This window comes from Bos indicus x Bos taurus, chromosome 4 (assembly GCF_003369695.1).
Source record: "Bos indicus x Bos taurus breed Angus x Brahman F1 hybrid chromosome 4, Bos_hybrid_MaternalHap_v2.0, whole genome shotgun sequence".
In the NCBI taxonomy this organism is placed as follows: domain Eukaryota; kingdom Metazoa; phylum Chordata; class Mammalia; order Artiodactyla; family Bovidae; genus Bos; species Bos indicus x Bos taurus.
In genome coordinates this window covers 22,985,043-22,995,029 of record NC_040079.1, presented here as the reverse complement: position 1 = coordinate 22,995,029, position 9,987 = coordinate 22,985,043, and the positions used below count along the sequence as shown (strand labels likewise).

At 41.7% G+C, this 9,987-nt stretch overlaps 1 pseudogene; it reads left to right on the top strand.

Annotated features, from left to right (window-relative positions):
* Positions 1-4,784: 4,784 nt before the first annotated feature.
* Positions 4,785-9,987, top strand: part of LOC113890883 — a 130,035-nt pseudogene continuing 124,832 nt past the window's right edge.

Genomic DNA, 9,987 nt, shown 5'->3' with positions numbered 1-9,987 from the left:
ATGGAACCAACAAACCACTACCAACCAGAAGTACTTGGGAAAGGTCAAAAGGAGACACCACATGTCCTACCACCTCCCAGAATCCTTTTCACTGGCATCCATCTTGGCTGAGCAACGTGTGCACCACCAGGAAGGACCCTAAGTCAGATTACTGGCTAGAGACAACCCCAAAACTAACCCCATCACCGTAAAACCCTAGACTGGGGGCCACGTGGCAGAGCAGTCCTCCTGGGTTTTACCCTTCTGCTCTCCACAGAGGTGCCTCTTCCCAGTTAAGTCTCTCACTTTATCAGTGTGTGTGTCTCCTCAGACAATTCATTTCTGAGTGTTAAATAAGAGCCTGCTTTCAGGCCCTGGAAGAGAGTCCCCCTTCCTGCAACAATTCTGATATTAATTTAGAAAAAAGACGATAGCTTCCATCTTAGGTACTCCCTCCCCTTCTTTCCTCCTCCTCCTTTGCCTCCCCCTCCACTTACCACCACCCTCCCTCCCTCCGATGGTAACCAGCTGCCTGGTTTCCTGCAGCCCCGTGGAGAAGCCTATACGGCAAAGAATCCCTGTCTCCACTGCCAGCCGGCAAGGGTCTAAGACCTGCCAGCAGCCACCTGGTTGGAGTTGGACTCAGACTCTCCCTCTGTCCACCCCTGAACTAATTTCAGCCTCTGATGACATCTTCCCTGTCACCTTGTGAGAGAGCCTGCGCTAAGTCATGGTGGGATAGCCAACACACAAACAGCAAGGCAACACGTGTGTTTTTCAGCCACTAGGTTTTGGGATATCTTGTTACTTACAAGTACATAACTATACAACTTGAAACTCTGAGGGATCCAGGCTGTTCAGAAGCACCCTAAACTCAGAATATCACGCTATTTAGAATTTACAGGGAGGACTTGAGAGCTCAATCATTTGGACCAATTCACTAGGAAGATGAGAAAGAAGCCTGAGCTGTAAGGAGGCCAAGGACTTGTTAGGAAGCAAATGGGGACAGCTGGCCTGTGTCTTCTGATTCCTGCTCTGGTGCTGGTTTGTTCAGTGCAGCTGCTCAGCTTGGCTATACCCAGCAACCTGGAATCCTGTGATCTCTGATTTGGTTCACAAAAGGAGACTTCCTTGAATGCACTAGAGTCTTCTTAATCATCTCTTCCATGCTAGAAGCCCTTCTAACTCCTATTAGTTGGCTGGATGCTGCTTGTAAGGCTTTCCGGGTGGAGTGGAATGTGAGGCCCATCCCCTTCTTTGGTTCCTTTTTAAATTGCATCCTTTCTCTGAGATGTTACAGGCAGGGACAATATATCCAGCTTTGTCACAAGGTTGATAAACATAATAAAATCCTTTACACATGATCTAGAAACACTGCAGATGTTTCCTGGCTCTGAGAATCAAAAAGCCTTTTATCCTGTTTAAATCAGATCTCTACAGAGTGAATAAACTATCATATTAATTTAATTCAGCAAATATTCCTGAAGCATCTATACCTATCATTTGTTCTAGAAGGGCTGGAAAAGAAGAAGGTAGAAATGAAAAAAATAAATGACATGATTATTATGCTCCAGGAGCATTTCTGGGTGGACATCATAGTCATAGTTATAGTGAAACTTTGCACTGGAGACATATCTATGTTTATTTATAATGTATTATTTCTTTTATTTAAAAATATATGAAAAAATGATGAAATGTTAACAATTGTTAATTCTGAGTGATGAGCACATGGTTGTTATATTATTTTCTTTTTGAAAAAATACATTATGTTTTTAATAATGTATATTATAATATATATTAAACCATACATTATAATTTTAAAATATATTACAATGTATTTAAGTATAGATTATATTTTCTGTATGTATTTTGTTAATTAAAAGTATCTGATATTTAATGAGAATTTACTATCTCCAAGGCCCTGTAACAAGCCCTTTTGCATAGGATTTTTCATTGATTCCTTCCACCAGTCCTTGGAGGAAAGTACTGTTTTTATCTTGTCCCAGTTCAGAAAGGTTGAGTAACTTATGCAAAGTCACCCAGCTAATTAATGGAATCAAAATTTAGTTCTGAATATTCCAAAACCAGTGATCTCAATCACCACGCTTAAATTCTTTCTTCATTGTTTTTTTCTTTTACCAAACTAAATTCTTACCAAGAAGCAATATATCTTGCCGGGGACCAGCCCCAGCTGATCCAGGGTATTCGAAGGAGAGACGGCCTAGGCGACTATTTATATGCTAATTAGAGATATAGAGAACAATAGAATGAGGATAGCTCAGTAGGAAAATTCAGTGGAGAAAAGAAGCTGAGTAGCTTGGTTTACGCGGGAGACCAATAAAACTTCAAGACAAGAAGTTTGCACCACTTACGTAGGCCGCAGGCGCCCTCTCGAATAGCGGAAGGTGTCTCACCCTAGACTCCTTCTCGAGTGGGTCTTAGAAGCCCAGGCATGATTAGTAAGCGTGGTGGGTTCCGCGCTCCAGATGGAGACTCAGCTGGAAGTTAAAGGGAAGAATGACATGGGGAGACCAAGCGCTGGTGAACAAGGCCCGTAGCTTTATTTTTAACAGGGGCTTTTATACCCTAAGTTACACATAGAGGATAATAGGGGATGCAAAGTCAGCAGTCTTTGATTCTTATCAAAAACCAAGGTTTCTTTCCTGCAAATGTATCGTATACAAATGGTTTAGGTGATTTACATCATCTTCTGGCCAGAAGGCCTACTAACATTTTATGACTCTTGACAAGGACTTATCAACAAAGACTTACTTTCTCTAAGAGTAATTATTTCAAGGTTTGGCACCATCTTCCAAAGATAAAATTGCATTCCTATAGGGCGGATGTGTAATGGGTTTACAACAAAGAAAGAATTTATTACCTTAAGGGTCTAAAGTTACTAACACCAAGGCCACTACTTATTTTTTCTACATACCCACTATTAATTGATACATATTCAAGGATACAATTCAGGGGATGTGAAAACTTGGCAACAAGCATTGACTCATCAATGAAATCCTTTACTAGTTTATTCTGACAGTTTTTAACTCTCTGAGAGGCTCTAAGCTATTTGAATATCTTAAGCTTCCCGTGCCTCTGGAGGCTAGGAGACTGTAAACAATCGTATGCATAGCTGCAGGAGTCCGGGTAAACTTGTCAGGCGAGTTAGAGAGCCATCAGAGGGGTTTGGATTTAAACACTCCTAATTGCCCAGGAACTTTATTAATTGGAGCTGTAAGTTAACTCTTTGACACAGAGAGAGAGAGATGGTGGTAGGGGACAGCCCCCAGTAAAGTCAGAGGTGAGAGCACAAAGCAATAAAGTAGGCAGACTCTGTTTTTTTGGGGGGAAAATGCTCGAGAATATCCGGGGGGACTCCTGAGGCTCGATCCCGCCTTTGCGTATGCCGAGCCTCCTTCCTCATGACCTTTGTCACGAGTGGAATGCCTCACCGGCTCCCCGCAATATCTAGTTGGAGAAATAAGAGATACATGTGTAAAATAAGTTCCAGCAAGTGTAGTAAGCTGCCACACTAGATATAACTAAAAGGGCGAATACAAAGTACTGAGTTAGCAATCAGGAAAGTGAGAAATCAATACTAACTAACCTCATAAGAGAAGGCTTCATGAAATCGGAGCCTTCTCACTTCCCAAGTGGCATAGTGATAAAGAATGCGCCTGTCAGTGTAGGAGATGCAAGAGACTTGAGTTTTATCCCTGGGTCTGGAAGGTCCCCTGGAGAAGGGAATGGCAAACCTCTCCAATATTCTTGCCTGGTAGGCAACAGTCCATGGGGTCTCAAAAGAGTAGACATGACCGAGCATGCACATAATAGGAGTCATGAAACAGATTGATTTATTCATTCAACTACTATTGCTTAAGCCCCTGCTCTATGCCAAGCATGGGTGCTGGGGATAAAGTGTTGAACAAGACCAGCACTGATCTAGTGGAGCTCACATCTAGTAGGGAAGGGTAGACAATAAGTACACAAGTAAGGTAATTTCACATTATGCTAAATGCTGTGAAAAAAATAAATGGAATGAAAGAGTGGCAGAAGGGGGCCTCTTATTAATAGATTGATTTGTTGGGAAGATCTTGTTGATCAAAGTTTGAAATTAGTTTCCCTTTCTGTCTCATTTCTCTGAAATGGAGAGCTTCACATGACCAAGGGACCCCAAATTTTAATGGATAAGGTTTGCAGGGACTCACGTGTAAAGACTGACGATGTCAAGTGGAACATGAGATTCTTCTACTCATACAATCTCATTTAGGGATGTTTGGATATGTTAGCTGTAGAGAGGAATGAAGTAGGAAGAATGTATGTAGTGTGAAAGAAAGAAATGCATCCTGAGTTTGGGCAACAGATTAGATAAGGGAGGGCAAGCATATACACTGGGAGTTAGGGAAGAGGTATTTCAGACTGATAAAGAAGGATCCAGGACTTCCTTGATGGTTCAGTGGTTAAGTCTCTGCACTCCCACTGCAGGGGGCATGGATTCAGTCCCTGGCTGGGGAACTAAGATCCTGCATGCTGCATGGTGTGTCCAAAAGATAAACAAATAATTGATTTAATTAACAAAAAAGAAAAGAAGGATTGAACTTTTAAAGTCAGGATGTGGCCTTGGAGAAAAATGAGAGCCAGAGTAGAAACTGCAGAAGAGAATAAAATGATGAAAGTGATATTTTAAGTGGCTTATCCTGGCTATAGATCACACAGGGTAGATAGCGGTGGGAGGCAAGAAAATCTTCCAGAAAACTGTAGTTTAGATAAACCAGATGGAATCCTAATCTAAGAAGGAAATGGCAATGGAAAGGGTGTATCTGAGAGACACTGCAGAAATTCAACTGCCCAACGCCAAGAGCTACAACTGGGAGACCTTTGGATGTAAGTTGCTTGAGCTCTTCATCGGAGGTGGCAGTTTTATTTTTGCCCAGAAGTTCTGGAGGATGGGGTTGCTCTGGTCTGTTGATGTCTGAACAGATTGTGAAAGTGATCGCTCCAACTTTTGTGTGATGGACTTGTGATGGAAAGTTTCTCTGTACTACTTATGTGGGTAAGTGGGAGGATGACGCATAGGACTTGAGCTTCTGGGGGCAAGAGAGCAGCTGCACAGATGGTTGTCTTACAGAACACAGAACTATGATCAACTCCAGCATTTAGAAGATTTCCTTTCTCACTAAAATTTGTTTCACCCCTTGAGAAATAACAAAAGAACTTGTGCCATATGCTTCAAATATCACTAATTGCTCCAGAACTTTCCAAAAATATTTAAACTCCTATTTCCTCTTTTATAATTAACACCTACCCATCAGCATATATAGGTTTTAATGGGATTCTGGACTCTAAAGAGGTTTGCCCGAGTTAACCTCCGAAGAATACAGGGCAAGGTTAAGAATTGTAAAGATTTGTAATGGGATGGAAACATGGGACTCTTCCTGTCTCAAAATTTTGGATCAGGCTCCCCAACTTATGATTTTTTTTTTATTAGTTTATTTTTGTCTTCTCTGGGTCTTCATTGCTTTTGCACAAGCTTTCTCTAGTTGCCCTGGGCAGGGGCTACTCTTGGCTTCTCATTTTGGCGGCTTCTCTTGCCTGTGTGGAGCACAGGCTCTAGGCATGTGGGCTTCAGTAGTTGTGGTTCACAGGCTTAGTTGCTTCGTGGTATGTAGGACTCTTCCCAGATCCAGGGATTGAACCCATGTCCCCTGCATTGGCAGGCAGATTCCTATTCACTGCCCCACCAGGGAAGTCGCCCAACTTATTACTATAGGTGCAAAACACCTTACCTTCTAAACTGTTGTGAGAGGACATTGACAGAGGGGAAAAAGGAGAACTAGAAAACATTTTGGCCAGCACTGGTATTCACCCATCCTCAGGCAACATAAGAGAAGGCAAATTTATTAAGGAGAATAGAGGTCAAGAGTTGGGATATCTTTGGAAAGGGCCTTAACGTGTTGTTTATCCACTGTCCCTAACCTACCCCTTTACCAAATATGATCGGTGCTCTGCCCTACCCTCTTGCTTTACCACTTTAATGGGCATTAATCCCACCTCCTCCAGCCTGCCTTGCCTCTCTTTGCTTGAAGCTTTCTCTGGCTCTTACAACCCAGACAAGAAGTGCTGGTAATCAATAACTCTCCACCCTCAAACACAGTAAGGAGCCTTCAGCCAACGACTGCTAGGAGTTGGTGTATAAATTTCCCTGCTCCCTTGTCCTTTGGATGGGGTATGCTTCTGGAGAACCCAATCTGCATCACTATTTTATATGATCTCAGTACTTGGAAATGAGTGGTGACTTCTTTTTTTCCTAGCACGTGGTCAGTTTTACACATTTTCTCTAGGTCCTTAAAAAGCATAATCATCTAAAGATGTTCTTTACTGTGTTGTTGGGTGCTATTAGGCAAAGTTTATCAGTTAAAATGTTCATTTTTCTAGTCTTCCATATTCTTACTGTGATTTTTGTCTGAGAGGTGGTTACAATCTCTTGCTAAGATTGTGGACTTATCTATTTGTCTTTTTAGTTTTGTCCATTTTTGCTTTACGTATTTTGAGACAAAGTTAGTAAGTATATTTTAATTTAAAGTGATTATAATTTTTGGCAACTGTAATTATATCAGTAAGAAGTAATCATTTTTATCACTAGCAATACTATTTCTTTTATTTTACCCATTGTTGATATGGCTAAACTAGGTTTATTTCAGTTAGTATTTACCTGGTCTAATTTTGTGCATTAAAATAATGCCTCACTCTCAAAAGTTTCCTTGTACCCCCTCCTCTTCCCCCTGATGATCCTTAAATTCTCCCCAACCAGTTTCCAGGAAGCCACTGGCCTTTTCCCTGCCACTATAGTAGGCTTTTTCTAGAATTTTATATACAGGCATACCTTGTTTTACTGCATTTCACTTTATTGCACTTTGCATATAGTGCATTCAGTTTTGCAAATTGAAGGTGTGTGGCAACCCTGTGTCAAACAAGTGTATTGGCACCTTATTCCCAATAGCATTTGCTCACTTTGGTCTCTGTGTCATATTTTGGTAATTCTTACAATACTTCAAACTTTTTCAGTATTATTATATTTGTTATGGTGATCTATGATAACTGATCTTTTATGTCAATATTGCTAAAAGAGTACAACTCTGATGGTTGAAATTATTTAACAATCAAATATTTTAAAATTAAAATATATACATTATATTTTAGACAATGCTATTGCACACTTAATAGACTACAGCTAGTGTAAGCATAATTTTATATGCACTGGGAAATCAAAAACTTCATGTGACTCACTTTATTGTGATACTTCCTTGTTTCAGGTAGGAAATTAAATTTGATTCCTGTCACTCCATCTTGGCTGGAAGCATATGTTATATCCTTTAACTTTCTATACCTTATGTATCTTTCAGTTCAGTTCAGTTCAGTTCAGTCGCTCAGTCATGTCCGACTCTTTGAGACCCCATGAATCGCAGCACGCCAGGCCTCCCTGTTATTTTTCCATATCTTATCTATATCATTCTATAGCTTCACATTTTAGATGTAAATAGCATGTACTTGGATCTTTTAAATCTAGCCTGAAAATTGTTGTGTTTCAGCTAAAGCTTTAGTCCGTTTTTATTAAGCAATTACTGACTTTCAGGTTTATATCTACCATCACATCCATATACTGTTCTTCTCTCTTCAATACCTATTTTTTCCTTATTTGCCATTTTGCTTTCCTTTATAATTTTTTTTCCTTACTTGTCTATTTTTGGCTGTGCTGGGTCTTCATTGCTCCTTGGGCAAGCAGGGGCTACACTCCAGGTGTGGTGTGCAGGCCCCTCATTGCAGCGGTTTCTCTTCTTGCAGAGTATGTGCTCTAGTGCCTTCAGTAGCTGCGGAGCATGGGCTCAATACTCATGGCTCCCAGGTTCTGAAGTGTGGGTTCAGCAGCTGCGGGTCATGAACTTAAGGTGCTCCACAGCATGTGGTATCCTCCCAGATCAGGGATCGAATCCATGTCTCCTGCACTGGCAGGCGGATTCTCTACCACTGAGCTACCAGGGAAGTTCTTGCTGTCTTTTAAATAGATAACTTTTTATTTGCCTCATGTTTCCCCTCTGGACTAGTTTGAAATTTTCTAGGATTTTCCACTTCATGGAAGCAAGTTTTATGAACCTGATAATATAGTCAGTAAAATTCAGAATGAAGATAGCTCAGAATCCAGGTGCCATAATGAAATCACAACAGGCCTCTGAAAAGAGAATTTAAGGAATGAGGAGTACTCAGTAGCATACTACTGAGTAAAAAATTAATTAATAATGGGAGGGAAGATAGCTGAAAAAAATAACTTGTTATTACCAGGAAAGATTCTGGTGGAAGAGGTAAAATGGCGATTGCTACTCTAGTTTTAATTGCGCTTGCATGCCCTATGGCACCAAGTGAGCAAATGGATTCTTAAGACAAGCATCCCAGAGATGATAGGAGGTAGTAGTATAATAATCTAAGCTTTCTGCACCTTGCTCTTTCCCTAAATAAAAGGTCTATTCCTCAGGGAAATAATAATAATTATAATGACAGTAATAACAGAGTAGCTAACAGTTTTTGAGTACTTAAGTATGTGATGTGCAATGCAGCGTTACATGGTTTTCTCATTTAATCCTCCCAATAATACTTTGACATGGATTTGACTAGATAGGACTCTCCCTGCGCATGCCCAGTCACTTCAGTCGTGTCCGACTCTTTGCAACCTTGTGGTCTGTAGCCCTCCAGGCTCCTCTGTCCATGGGATTCTCTCCAGGCAAGGATACTGGAGTGGGCTGCCCTTTCCTCCTCCAGGGAGGGCTCTCCTTGTATACCACTTCAAATCCTCTGAGCCTCACTTATTGGTTAATCTAGCCAGTGCTCGGTGACCAGTGCTGCACAAAGTCCAACCAGCTTCATAAAGACAAAACCTGGTGATACCTGCCCTCAATCTCATGCTTTCTGCCCTGGGGCCTCTCTGCTTACACTCAGCATCGGTTGCTTTGAGAAAGACTCTGAATATGTCCTTGGAATGGATGTATTCAGAAGTTGGCAGAATCCTCCTTAGTTCTCTGACCTCTAGAATAAAAGCCACTAATGATACGAAAGACAGGGTGGCAATTCTTGTCACTGCCTTCCTGCCCCACCTTTCTGGCCAAGACAGTAAAGCAGCAATAGGTGTCAGAGGAAATTGTGAGATTAGTGCTACCATCACAGGCTTAAACGAGGCAGGAGTAGTGGTTCCGATAATATTCCCATTCACTTCACCTATCTGCATGCTGTAAAACAAAAAGAGAAAACCCAGGGCAGAACATGGTGGACGACAATTGTAAACCTTAACTAGGTGGTAGCCTCAAACTAGCTGCTGTGCCATCTGTGGTTGCCTTACTAAACAGATCATGTGTATGTGTATGCTTGTATGTGTGTGTGCTCAGAATGTCTGACTCTTTGCGACCCCATGGACTATAGACTGCCAGGCTCTTCTGTCCATGGAATTTTCCAGGCAAGAACACTGGAGTGGGTAGATTCCCTTCTCTAGAGGATCTTCCCACTCCAGGGATTGAACCCGGGTTTCCTGCATTGCAGGCAGATTCTTTACCATCTGAGCCACCAGGGAAGCCCCTACAACCTGCTAGGATCCTCTGTCCATGGAATTTTCCAGATAAGAATATTGGAGCAGGTTGCCATTTCCTACTCCAGAGCATTTTTTCCAACCCAGGGATCAAACCTGTGTCTCTTGCGTCTTTTGCATTGGCAGATGGATTCTTTCCCACTGCGCCACCCGGGAAGCCCCAAACAGATCATCCCAGCCCCTAACTCTTGATATGTGCCCATTGATCTGGCAGATGCCTTTTTCCCTATCCAGAGCTGTAGAGGAAGGATCAGAATCAGTTTAATTTTGCATGAGAGAGACAGAAGTGCATTCAGTGTCTTGCCTGAGGGCTGTGCTGACATTTCTAGTCCCTGCCCCAGTAGAGTCTGCAGGGACTTGATTGTTCTGAGATTCCACCA